Source organism: Gopherus flavomarginatus, chromosome 1 (assembly GCF_025201925.1).
Source record: "Gopherus flavomarginatus isolate rGopFla2 chromosome 1, rGopFla2.mat.asm, whole genome shotgun sequence".
Taxonomy (NCBI): Eukaryota; Metazoa; Chordata; order Testudines; family Testudinidae; genus Gopherus; species Gopherus flavomarginatus.
In genome coordinates, this window is record NC_066617.1 from 376,049,953 (window position 1) to 376,064,441 (window position 14,489).

At 43.1% G+C, this 14,489-nt stretch overlaps 1 pseudogene; it reads left to right on the plus strand.

The window, feature by feature from the left end:
* Positions 1-741: 741 nt before the first annotated feature.
* On the plus strand, positions 742-1,689 carry LOC127044585 (olfactory receptor 52B2-like; annotated as a pseudogene).
* Positions 1,690-14,489: the final 12,800 nt, after the last annotated feature.

Below are 14,489 nucleotides of genomic sequence, written 5' to 3' on the forward strand. Positions count from 1 at the left end.
AACTAAACAGTCCCAGACTTTTCAGTCCACATATGGCAGCCTCCCCCATTCTCATAGTCTGCCTTGGAAATCCCCTTTTCATTTGCTATATCCTTTATAGAGACTGGGTGACCAAAATGGAGCACATATCCAGAGCAGGTTATTCTCCATCCCATTCCTTAGGCATCCAAACATTGTCTTTGTTTTGGCCACTGCTGTGAATGAGCCAAGCTGCTATCAGTGATGGGATGTTGCCCTCTGGTACATATTTAGTCAAAGGTTTGGTATTTTTCCACTCTTAGATTTTGAGCAACCAAGTGAATGGGGAACTCCATTCAGCATGGACTCTCTAGCCTGGCTTTCATTGCATTAAGGGACAGTGACGGATAACCAATAGCCACACTAGTGTTTCCTGCTGATGCCTATTAAGGTTTCCAGCAGCACAACATGTGGAAATTATTGTTTCTCAGAGCAACATAAAATATGGAATTGGCATTAGTAAGGTCATTTTTTCATAATTCATTTATCTGAATTTTTAACATTTCATATTTCAGTGTGTCAGGAGAGGACAATCTGCTTCACTCATAACAACCACCTCTGGTAATACACATAATATTTCATATTAACTTTGTCTCTCCATCCAGGCATTTGCAATGCGACCATCACCGTAGACACTGATCACATACAGTAAATCAGGGAAATATATGGTAAATGCAGGAGACACAGTTCTGCCTCAGATCTGGACATCTTCTCCACTACTCCATGTCAGATTCCAACACAACCGACTTCACCAACCCCTCCACCTTCATCCTGCTGGGCATTCCTGGCCTGGAGGCAGCGCATACCTGGCTCTCCATTCCCTTCTGTGCAATATACGTCATAGCCATCTTGGGGAACTCCATCATATTGTTCATTGTTTAGAGGGAGAGGAGTCGCCATATGCCCATGTACTATTTCCTCTGCATGCTGGAAGTCACCGACCTGGTCCTGTCCACGTCCATCCTGCCAAAAACGCTGAGCATCTTCTGGTTCAACTCCAGGGAGATCAATGTCAGTGCCTGCCTCACCCAGATGTTCTTCATTCACTGCTGCTCAATGATTGAATCTGGGATTTTAGTGTCCATGGCTTTTGATCGCTACGTGGCCATCTGTGATCCCCTGAGATATTCCACTATCCTAACAAACTCTGTGGTGGCCAAGATTGGCCTGGCTGTGGTGCTGCGAGGTTCCATGCTCACATTATACTTTCCCTTCATAGCGAGAAGGTGGCCATATTATACAACTAACATCATCCCCCACTTGTACTGTCACCTGATAGCCGTGGAGAAGCTGGCCTGTGCCGACATCCGCATTAGTAGTTACTACAGCCTCTTTGTGGTATTGCCTGTTTTTGGTCTGGATGTGTTTTTTATAACTATGTCCTATACCCAGATCCTCAGGGCCATCTTCAGTCTCCCCACAAAGGATGCCCGGTTGAAGACTTTTGGGACCTGCAGCTCCCACCTCTTTGTCATCTTAGCCATTTATTTACCTGGTCTCTTCTCCTTTCTCATACACTGGTTTGGCTACAATGTCCCCCTGCATTTCCACATTCACATGGCCAACATGTCCCTCCTGGTGCCCCCCATGTTAAATCCTATCATCTATGGAGTGAGGACCAAAGAGATTTGGGTCAGGCTGCTCCAGCTTATTACTCTTCAAGGGATCTAAACATTTTCTCTTTGGGCTCAGGCTCTAAATATGAGCACAGCTGACTGTTGATTTGGTGCTGGGACCCTCTTTTCTGAATCACTAACTGAGCAGTCAAAAGACATTAAATCCTTTCCTGACCTTACTATGCTGTGTCAGCCTGACAACCTGGGGAACTGGTCTGTGTACAGCTCATTGGGCGGCCACCTTTCTAATTGCTGGTAACTGCGCCCGTGAAGCCCCTCCTCTTACTCCACCTCTTCAGCCAAGGGTACACCCCTGCTCTGCTTCTTCTGCCCAAGATCCCACCTCTGTCCGTCACTCCTCTCCTCCCCTCCCCAGTCACTCACTGGAGCATTTCCACTTCCCTCCCCACACCCTCAGCTGCAAGGGAGATATTTCAGATGTTCTTAGGTTGCACCCACTTTCACCATGATTCCAGAGGCTTCTGGGGCTCTTGAAAACTCTTGGGTTTTGGCAGATAACTTAGCAGTTAGCTGACGGGAGCACAGTATCTAATTCCTATCTAAAGAAAAGAAAGAGAAATAAATGTTAGACCCACTCAACTCTAATACTGAAGTGTTCTGACATCTTGTGGCAAGTCGCTTAACGGACACTTGTTATGTTTAAAATTTTAATGTATATTAATACTTTGTTACTAGCTCCACAGAGAGAGAGAGAGAGAGAGAGAGAGAGAGAGAAAGAGAGAGAGAGAGGCCCCATCAGGACTCCTGGATTCTATATGAGTTTAGGAGGGAAGTGGGGTCTAGTAGGTTATGGCAGGCAACAGATACATCTGGGGTCTGTATAAGAACATGAAAAGTGCTATACTGGATAAGACCACTGGTCCATCTAGTCCAGTATTCTGTCTTCCAACAGTGGCCAATGCCAAGCGCTTGGGAAGGAATGAACAGAACAGGATAATTGTTACGGTTCCCCACTCTGAACTTTGGGGTACAAATGTAGGAACCCACATGAAAGACCACCTAATTTTATATTCTACCATCTTAGGTTAAAGCTTCCCAAAGACAAAAATTACTTCCCTTGTACGTGAACAGTATTGCTGCCACCACCAAGTGATTTACATAAACATTCAGGGAAGGGTCACTTGGAATCCCTATCCCCAAAATATCCCCCCAAGTACCTTCCCTCCCTTTCCTGGGGAGCCTTGAGAAACATATACCAATCAGTTGCCTAAGCAAAGTGAGAACAGACGAGTCCCTTTGTCCTCAGGACACTGAAGTCAACCAGGTTCTTAAAAGAAGAACTTTATTTATAAAGAAAAAATAAAAGAATCACACCTGCAAAATCAGGATTTCTTGTAACTTTACAGAGTAATAAAATGATTTAAAACGAGGAGGATTCCCTTCTGTACTCAGCTTCATGCTTACAAAAACAGGAATAAAAATACCTCTGTACAATAAGAAAATTCACAAGCTAAAACAAAAGATAAACTAATGTATTTCCTTGCCCTCCTTACAATTTCTGTGGTTTTAGATGGATTATTCCAGGTATATTTTCAGGAGATATTGTATCAGCTTGGCTTCACCCTCCATCTCTCCACAAAACAGAACAACAAACAAAGCCTCCCCAGTCCCCCATTTGAAAGTATCTTCTTTCCTCATTGGTCCTACTGGTCAGGTGCCAAATAGCTTATTTGAACTGCTTAACTCCTTACAGGTAAGGCAATCCAGTACAGCTGCTAAGGAGGGGTTTTATTTTTCAGCATATAGAAGGGTTTCTACCCTTCCCCCTATATTCATGACAGTAATCATCAAGTGATTCATTCTCTGTCACTCACTACCAGCTTCTGATAAACAGCAGCTAGGGACACCATCTCTGTCCATTCACGCTATTAGCTACTGGTGGACCTGTCCTCCATGAATGTATCTAGTTCTTTTTGGAACCCTGTTATAGTTTTGGCCTTTGCAACATCTCCCGGCAAAAAGTTCCCAGGTTGATTATGAAGAAATACTGTCTTTGTTTTAAATCTGCTTCCTATTAATTTCAAAGTGTGACCCCGAGTTATGTGTTTTCTGAAGGAGTAAATAAGGTTTCCTTATTCAATTTTTTAATACCACTCATGATTTTATAAACTTATAGCATATCACCCCTTAATCGTCTGATTTCAAAGTTGAAAAGTCCAAGTCTTATGTTGTCCTTCCCTGTACCATTTCCTAATCCAGTACATCTTTTTTGAGATATGGTGACCAAATCTGAGTGCAGCATTCCACATATAAGTCCACATAGTTAAAGTTTGGCACACATATATACTGAAAATAAGGTCTCCTATTGAAGGTGTCAGAGAGACAAAACTAAAGGTGCCATCAGAAAAACCTACAAATGTCAATCCATTTTTGATTCCCATTCAGCTAAGCTGTTTTCTCCAATAATGTCATGACCAAGGAGTTCTGCGGGCCAAATATGAAGAATTTTGACAATTTTCTTTTCTCAATGGTATATGTTCAGATTTTCAAGGTAATTGATTGTTTGTGTGCTATGAAACAGACTAAATAAAAATGCCTGATCTACTTTCTTTGACAGATTCATAAGATTTAAGGTCAGAAGGGACCATTTGATCATCCAGTCTGACATCCTGTATAACACAGGCCATGAAATTTTATCCATTTAACCTGAATCGAGCTTCATAACTTGTGTGTGAATAAGACCTGTTCCACTCTAGGATTTTACATGATGGAAACAAACTATAGGATTAGAAAGGAATGCAAGGGTCAGCAAGTCTGATCCCCTGCCAAGATACAGAATGTGTTGTGTCTAAACCATCTCGGAGAGATCGGCATCCCACCACCTATGGGATACATCCAGCGAAGGAGCTTCACAACCTTCCAAAGTGTCTGTTCCACTGTCCTCTTGGTCTTAAAGTTAGGAAGTTTTTTCTCAGATATAATCGAATTCTGCTATACTGGAGTTTGAATTCACTGCCTGTTATCCTGTGCTCTATGGCAAGAGATAATAACATTCCTCCATCTTTCTTATCGCAGGCTTTCAAGTATCTGAAGATGGCTTCAATGTCCCCTTCACTCTCCTCTTTTCCAAACAAAATACAAATGGTTGCTTCAGCCCTTGCTCGTATGGCTTTTCTTCTATCCCTTTGATCATTGTTGTCGCTTGCCTCTGGATCCTTTCCAGTTTCTCTACATCCTTTCTCTACATCGGTGACCCAAACTAGACACAATGCTCCAGCTGAGGCCTAACCAGTGCCAAGTACTTGAGTACTATCACCTCCCATGATTTCCATTTGCCTTTTTTGAAAAAATCCACATCCCTGAGAGATGTAGCTCTATCAACCTTACACTGGTGTAGCCGGCATTAGGTCAATGGAAGAATTCTTCAGTCGACCTAGCTACCACCTCTTGGGGAGGTGATTTAACTATACTGATGGGAGAACCCCTGACGTCAGTGTATGTAGTGTAAATGTTGAAGCACTGCGGCAGCACCATTGTAGCTTTTGAAGTACAGACAAGCTCTCAAGGACGTCTTAAGGAAAAGCATCCAATCTAGACCTGCACACGTATGGAGTTGGAGAATCCATCACTTCCCTTCTTGGTGTGTTCCAAATGTTCAATGTTCTGCATGCCAAACATTGGGCCATTATTTCCAACTGGAATTTGTCTGCCTTCAGATTCCAAAGATTGAGTCTTGTTCTGCCTTTCTTCAGTAGATTAAAGAGCATGTTATTGGTATTTAAGATTAGTAAATGAAGCTCTTTAAATCTCCCTCTCTCACCTGCATTTTCTCCAGTCTCCAAGCATTTTTTTGGCTCCTTTCTGCACTCTCTCCACTTTTTCAACATCATTTCTGAAGTGTGGTTCCTGGGAGTGGACACAGTCGTTTTCACCAATAACATGTGCAGAGGTAAAATCCTTCCCCTGCTCCAAACTCACCACTCCCACTTAGGTATGCAAGGATCACATCAGCACTTTTGCCCACAGCATCACACTGGGAGCTCACGATGAGTTGATTGTCTACAATGACCCCAACATCCTTTTCATGGTCCCTGTGTCTCATACTGAAGTGCCCTGGTCTGTGGATCAAGACTGCATTCCCTCTTCCAAGAGGATCCCTTTGCATTTGTCTGTCTTAAAACATTTTGTTTGCATGGACCCAGCTCACCAAATGGTTCAAATCAATCGGAATGCCTGCCCTGGCCTCTTCCACAGAACCCCATAGAAAGACCCCATTCACTGACAATGGCCCATTGACAACTACTTTCTAAGATCTTTTAGTTAGCCAGTTTTGAGTCCATTTTAAATGTACTCTTCTGATATAGCATAGCGTTCATTTTTTTATTGAATACTTTAAGTTTAACACAGAACTGTCCTGTATTTGCCTCCCCTGTCTTTTTGGCTCTCCGGCTGCGTCATAAACAGACAGTTAAGGGTTAATGCCTCTTTTACCTGTAAAGGGTTAAGAAGTTTACCTAGCCTAGCTGACACCTGACCAGAGGAACCAGTGTGGGGACAGGATGTTTCAAGAGGACTGGAGGGAAATTTTCTTTTGTCCCAGTGTTAGTTTCAGTTTTATGCCAGAGTGAAAAGACCTAGGAATCAAACAGGGTAGTGAGTATTAAAGAAGAAATTAATTAGTTTATGTTTATTTTGTTTTGTGACTTGTCCTGTGCATTAGAGGGATAATCAAATTGGGTCTTTATTGTAACTAAGGTTTTGCGCAGGGGAACATCCTCTGTGTTTTGAATCTGTTGTCTGTGGAGTAGCTTGGATGCTAATCTCACAGATGTATTTCTTTTACCCCCTTTCTTTAATTAAAAGCCTTCTTTCTGAGAACCTGATTTATTTTCCTTGTTTTAAGATCCAAGGGGTTTGGATCAGTGTTCACTAGGAAATTGGTGGAGAAGTCTCTCTAGTTTACCGAGGGATCAGTTACAGTATTTGGGAGGGAGAGATTTTGTGGGGGAAGACAGTTTTCCAAATGTCTCATAAACAGCTGTTTTGAACGATTTGGGTTGTTGCAGCATACTGATCTAAGCTGGCAATTAATCTTAGGGGTCCTCATGCAGGTCCACACCTCTCTACCCTGAAGTTCAGAGTGGGGGTGAAACCTGTGATAGGCTGCCTCACTGTGTGTTTCTGGTTACAAGTGAGATGTCCAGGGGACAAAACTGGTCTCAGGGCCCAGCATCTAGGGGCACAGCTCCCTGCTCACAGTGAGATGCACTAGAATGGAAGCTGCACTCTGAGAATGGGCCTAGAAACCTAGAGCCAGAGGCAGGTCTCCAGAAAATGTCGATCAGGGAGTGATAATCTTCTTCTAAAGCCTACAGTGTTTCTTAATGGGCCAGTACCTTGAATGCTTCATCCATAATATGCTGGCTAGACTGGAGGTAAAGTACATTGTGGGCATTATCCAGGAGCAAATACATTTGAAATATTGGTACAAAGGCAATATTCATAACTTTAGGTTAAAAAAAATACATACATGCAACTAGGGTAATCATATTCAGCACATCATAACTTACATGACATACTTTATATAAAACACTTCATAATCATATCACTGGTAAGTATGAGGGTTCCAGGACGTTGCTTTGGGGCACAGAGAGTCACACCTTGCCCCTTAGTTTACTGCAGGAGTGTTAGTCACTGATTAATGCAGAGGCAGAGTGCCCAAAGCCCTCTGTAGGTTTTGAACATACAACTCCCAAGTACTGCAAACAGTGTAGTGTTATCCAAAGCGTACTTCCAAACTTCTGGGTACCTTTTAACACTTTGTAGATCAGCCTAGTGATCTCAAAGGCCAGCAAGTTCCTTCTCTGGGTCACTAGAGAACCTCTCTTTGTATCTGTGCAGCATTGTTAGCCATTATGTTTTCCCAGCTAGTGATAAGTCAGTACGGGTATTCATCACTGCCATGAGGTGGTGTGCCTCCTCACACTGGGCTTTCCCTGCGATCCCCACTGCGAGCACTGGGACCTTCTCCCCCATTTCCTAAAGGGTTTTGATCTGTGCTGTCTGGGCTCAGGTGTGCGTCTTTTCTCAGCAGCCCTTTCATATCTGCTTTGTGTCTTGCTAGTGCAGGGAATTACCTCCTCCCCTCTGTCTGGTGGGCGATTAGCATTCTCACAAACAACTATCTCTTCGGTAGGATCTACAGAGAGAGAGAGTTAGCTTTCACAAACACTCCAGGAACAAAGTCCTGCAAAATCAGGACCTGTCTTGGGGTACCCTCCGTCATCTCTCTCGCTATCGCTGAGAGCTCAGTTGTGTGACAGTTGCCCTCCAGGATGTCAGATACACAGTTCCCTCTCACAGTCTGACAGAGATTCGGTGCTTGGGTGCGCAGGTGCTGAACCAGGCATTCTGTCCTGGACACCCTCCCCCATGTGATCAGTGAGGAGACATTCCTGTTCTCCTACTCTTCTTCCCACACTTTCCTTCGGTGGATCCTCCTAGATAAATACCCCTCTGCTCTCTATTGTGCACCTGTCCCCTGCTCAGCCATGAAGGGCTCACAGCTAACAGCCTGGACAATTGTCTCACTAGGAAGTGCTCAACCTACCTCTCCTGTCCCCTTCCTTCCTAAGGAGCTGTTGTCTCCTGCTTCAGTGTTAAAGGAACTCTCCCCTCTTCCTCGGTGGTTTATATGATTCCATCACCCTTCTGTCAGCTCCCCTTCGGGACACAACTTCCTGTGCTCCCTAGCACTGCATTACTCCCTTGCTGAGATGCAGTCTGGATGTGTTTAGGACACATGACAAGTGCCTGACGGGCTTCTGTGCTTAGGGTTGCAGCATTCACATGTGCTATCTGCTGCCTGTTTCCCCCCAGCGCAGGGCCTTTATTCCTCATGTGATCAGTGGAATTACAGTGATAGCACCTTCCGGGCTCTTCTGTTTTGAGAGGAGATTTAGGCCAGGGATTAGAGGAATGGAGTAAAGTGGAACCCTGATTTCCACCGTGACAGATTTTCATTACCAGTCCACCCAAGACCACAGTTGATTAGGCTATGGTCATAGGATCTTTAGGAGAGGAGATGATGAGGCACACCAAGGGTCTAAATATTAAAGATTTATTGATAAAATACTAAAATAACAGCAAAGAGTGCTAGGAATGCTCCCGCATCACTCAGGGTAAGAAAGAAAGTGTTAATGCCCCCAGGCCCTAACCCATTTTCATACTCACATACGCACCACCCCAGCTGGCCAGGTCTGGGTGTAACATCAGAAGAACAAGGGGTAAGGTGGACGGGAGTGCTGTCTTGGGCCCAGGTTGTCTGAGAATCTGCTGTGCTCTCCAAATTGCTTCTGCTTTCAGGAGGGCTTTTTAAGTCCTGGGTTTCTTTGGAGGTGTCGTCATCCAGGGCCCTCTGTGCCTGGTGCTCTTTGTACCAATCCCAATCAGCTTGCTGTGGCCTTCTCGGCTGCCCAAAACACACTGGCTTCAGAGAATTTGTTTTCTTTTCTGTTGGCCTTCACCGTCTCCGCCTCGTTCCCTTTGTTTTCGCTGCTATCTTTGCAGCTCTGCTCCACTTAGTTCCCCTCTTCTCACAACTGGGCAGCTGTAGATTTCTCATCTGTAGATTTCTCGTTGAGCCCATGACCTTGGTCCAGGGCCAGTGTCTTATCTTCACACGGAGCTGGCTAAAGCACCAAGTTAATCTGTTCTCTCCTTCCCCTCCCCCCCTTGACCTCTCGTACTCCTGCAAAGGAATCTTCCATTCCCCACTCACACCCCTTTAGCCCTCCCCAAGATGCTTTGCAATGCTTGCAACAGCATTAGCAATATACAGTGCTGATCTGCCTTCCCAGGGACATTCCCCCTCTTGACCCCAAATCAATATTTTGTGGTGAGGGATCACCACTTATGTTTCCATCCTCTCTCTGACACAGTGGCTGGGGTTGCTATTGGCCATTTACATAAACAGCAATATAACATACACAAAATTGTTAAGGCACCAACAATTGCATACACCAGCCAATAATGACTTCTGGCTCCATCAGTAGCATTGCATAGCACCTTCCCCTGTTTTTATAGGTGTCTGAGTCAAACGGCTGTGGCAAAGGCAGCTTTCTCCAGATTAAACACTGTAAAGGAGGAAGCATCTATCTGGAACACAGTCAGTTGTTCCCAGGTATGCATCAAGGGCAGGAAAACATTGGGTGTAATCCATGAAAAATTAAACACAACATAGTTAGAGATATTAACAGTCTGTTGCATAATGACAGGACAGTGCACTGAAAAAAATTGTGTTTGCGATCTTAACAGTAAAATTGAGAGGCACTCTGGGGTCGGTGGCTCTCCAAACACATGCTGAGGTATTGGTAAACAGATGTGCTTCAGTGGGGGCATATCCCAATGCCTCTCCTTCCCAAAAGATGTGATGACCCACCTCAAAAAAAGCGGCCTGGCACTGCCTTTTCTTTAAACATCATTTGAGGAGGCTCCATAGGCCACAGCTGCCAGGTGTTGCCTTCTGCAATCCATATGTGCTGACAGTCTGGCGGTGCAGTAAGCACATATCTTTTAGCCGTGTCATTAGGGGGAACCACCTCCTGCACGTTGCGATGGACTACCCAATCCCAGATAATACGTGATGCCATATTTTCAGGATGCTAAGTCACAATTGCCCCCCACCAGTGGATAATTGACCTTTTCTTCCACCATGGCCAATTCTGAACAGTGGTAAAATTAACAAAGGAGGACAAAAGCATCAGACACTTGAGGATTCCCATAGATATGTGCCACTATACATAGATTGTATCACACCAACAAATTCTGCAGGCCCGAAGCAGCAAGAGTGGTCCCACTTCTCCTGTTCAGGGTGTCCCTGAGCTCTCGCTAGTATTGCCTTGTCCTGTTAACAAAGCAAAAGGAAAAGAACAAGACAACGTAAATGCACCGATTGAGGAAACTGAAGCACATACAAAAACTTTCTAAATTATTAGTTGTCCTGTTACAGCCCTTCCTGGCTTTGTCAAGGACATTGTTTGCCTGGTTTAGGAGGTTACAACAACTAGTTCCCTAGTTCCCTCAGCCTTTCCTCATAAATCATGTGACCGAACCCCCTAAGCATTTTCACTGCCCTCCAATGGACTCTTTCCAATTTGTCCACATCCTTTCTGTAGTGGGGGGCCCAAAACCGGATGCAATACTCCAGGTGTGGCCTCATCAGTGACGAATAGAGGGGAATAATCACTTCCCTTGATCTGCTCGCAATCCTCCTACTAATGGCACAATATGCCATTAGCCTTCTTGGTAATGCGGGCACACGGCTGACTCATATCCAGTTTCTCATCCACTGTGATCCCCAGGTCCTTTTCTGCAGAACTGCTGCTTAGCCAGTCAGTCCTTAGCCTGTAGCAGTGCATGGCATTCTTCTGTCCTAAGTGACAGGAAAGTGATAAGGGACAGTTAATGCCAGTAGCATACAAGTCTAGAAGATTAACCCCTACAGAGCAGCAGTTTGGAATTTGAGAAAAAGAATGTTTAGCTGCCTTGTGGGCCATTGAGTCTTTTGCTTTGACAACTGGCACAGTCACTATGGTAATACAGACACCTCACTCTCCTCTGAAGAACATTTTATGAGCAAAACCGCAGGGGATGGAAGTATCAAATACCAGTGTGGCCCAACGGACCTTAATGCTAACTAGCAGAGATGTTAGTTATAAGAATAACAAAAGAGCAATGATCTTACCATATGCCCTTCTGACGATAGGAGAAGAGCATAAATGGCCACTTCCAGAAACAAACTGAAGTTAGTTTAAAAAGCACACCCGATAAATGAAATGTTAAGCCCTTGAGAGGGGTAAGCGATACATGGGATGCACTGCTGTACAAGTTAATGAGAAGACGATTTCTGGTTCTATGGGCATGACTTCAGCTCAGGGCTCTTAGTGATCTGCTTAAACAGAAAAAGTAATGTTGCAATCTGACTTCATGTCTATATGGATTCAGATTTGTAATACAGGGACTGTTTTACTGGATTGGGATGTGAAAAAAGAACCAAAGGGAAGGAGCTGAGGGTGAAAATTTGGTTTAAAAGAAGAATTGGAAGTTTATCTACGATTGGCTGAAAGAACACCCAGGAAAATTAAGAGGAAGACATATTAAAGGTCATCAAAAGTGAGAAGGGAATAAAAAGTAATGAAATGATAAAGAGGATGCTTTAGCTAAATTAGCAGCACAGAAACTTTTGGAGGTTATGGTAGTTACTAGAGCTCAAGCTATAAAACACGAGGCTAAACCTGAGAAAAGATGGGACTCCAAAAGTAACTGATTCGTATAACGGGCCTCATTTTATAGGAATAGTAATTCAAAGTTTATTAAAAACTTTCAGATTAAAGCAAAAACTACATATCCCCTATCATCCTCAATTGTCGGTGACAGTAGAAAGAATGAATCAACTATTAAGCAATCCCTATGCAAAGTGGTGCAAGAAAATGGCAAAGATTGAGTAGATTAACTGCCAATGGTGTTGGCAGCCATCCAGAATAGTAATCAGTTGGGCACTGGCTACCAACCTTATTGAATTCTCTTTGGAAGGTCTATAAGATTGTGGAGCCCTTTATTATACCCAGGAGGAGACGAAAAAGAGGTGTTAGTTACCCAATAGGTGAGAAATTTAGCAAGAGAACTTAAGAAAATGGAGTTTAGATTGACTAGTATCAGAGGGGTAGCCGTGTTAGTCTGGATCTGTAAAAGCAGCAAAGAATCCTGTGGCACCTTACAGACTAACAGACGTTTTGGAGCATGAGCTTTCGTGGGTGAATACCCACTTCATCAGATGCAGCATTTTTAAACTGACTGACATCACTGAAAAAGCAAGAGACTATGTAAATTCTCATTTGGCTCAGGACAGTACATTATGGAAAATCAGGGCTAGAGTGATGTATTTGTCATTAACATTGAAAAATCCTGACCTGGACACTAGTTGGGATGGACCATTTTCCATCATTAATAAATTTCCCTTACTGTAATGCAGATTAACCAGTGGAAAAAAGGAAAGTGGGTCCAAACATCACAATTATAGTTATGGCCTGGAGATGAAATAATGTTCTTTTCTTTTTCTTTTTAGCTTATCTTACACAAGGGAAGGAATGCTCAACTGTAGTCGAGAGTATCCTTACAGACCTTGGATTTGGAGTGTAAACATGATGCTGTGATTTTTGTAATTGGCTTGCTGATTATGTTTGCTTGGCTTTGCATTTTTTGCTTGGTAGAAAAATTGTGCTGTGTGCATTATATTTTAGGGAAAAAAATACCAGAGCTCGAGCGAAAATAGAAAAAGGTTAGTGTAAGTGTTTAAAATAATATCACCATGGCTTAAATATCAAGGATCCTAATAAAAAAAAATCAATGGCATCCTCGAGAGTGAAAATAAGTTTTTTTTTCTTTTATGTTTTATAAATATTTGGGAAAGTTTAAGTGTACATGGATATACATTACATTTAATCGTAATAAAAATAATCTCAATATATGCACTCTGAAATGTACATTTTGGAGTTTGGAATTTCATGTAGTCACCTTAGATGTAATTCATGTACATGAATTAGCTAATTCATGTGGGATGAAATGAATCAATGGCTCTCAAATTATGGGAGTACGGTATAATGGTGCATTTTTCCATAATAATAAAAGTAAGTTGCTTCAGGAAAATAAAAGAGTATATTGTCAAGAATATGGTCTTTTTATGTTTATTAATCAAATACCAGTAAACAAGACTGCACCAAGAATCATGGCAGTGAGCTCCCATATAGAAGGGGAGAAGTATTTGAAGCCCCAGCTATTGTGAACCAAACAATATAGTGGGAAGGAATGCAAATACACATAAGTGCACAATAACAAAGTGTATGCCATATGCCTTACCTCTATTACAAGCATGGCAACAACAATGGAAAAACAAGATTATACAAAATAAAAAAGGAATCGGGAAATATATCATAAGTAGTTTTGGTGCTGAAGCTGGAGTTATAAACTCATTTGATATTGAGACATTAGAAGGGAAAATGTCAGCTTCGGGTAAGATTTGGGGGTTATACAGACACATGACACAAAATTTTGGTGCATTATCATAGCAAGAAATAAGAAGTATGGAACTCCAGTTGAAACATCTCTAAACGTACATCTCTTTTGTGTGTTTGAAATTAACAATAAAACTGTACTAGCAGTACGATATGTACAGATACAAATTTATGGGATACAACATAGAAAGAAAATGGTCAATCTGTTAAGAAAAGAGCAAAGTACTTTTGAATGGTTCACAACCCTTTGTTTCCTTTCTTTTTATGGGAGGACCCAGCAATACTTTCAGGACCATTTAAGGAGCCTTAATTTAATTTAATGGCAATGTTTTTGTTATTTTAATAACCCTGCCTCTCTTTATAAAGAAACTCCCTGCCACAAATGCAGAAGCTGAACTCATCGCATATCACACCCAAGCTGAAATAAGCCACAAAATGGTCTTTTCCCTCAGGATTCTGTAGCTGAGCTTTAGGGCCCACAAGCTGTAGGATGCACAATCTTGCCCATCTCCCACATAGTCCTGCTCCCAACTTCAGCTGCTTTTATACAGCTTCCTGGCTTTTCAATGAAGGCTCCTTATCAGGCTGAAGCAGTTTCTGTCCCAGGCCTGGAGTTGAGGGAGCCCAGTTGGGAGGGAAGTGGAGATGAACAGGAGTGGATGGGGCTAAGGAGGGGAGGAGAGGAACGAGCTACAGAGGTGGGGCCTTGGCGGAAGTGGTGGGATGGGGGAGGGGCATTGTGGAAAGAGGTGAGGTGGGGTCAGGGCCATGGGTGTATAAGCAGGGCAGGAGATGGGGCCTCAGGGGTCCAGTTTCTAGCAAT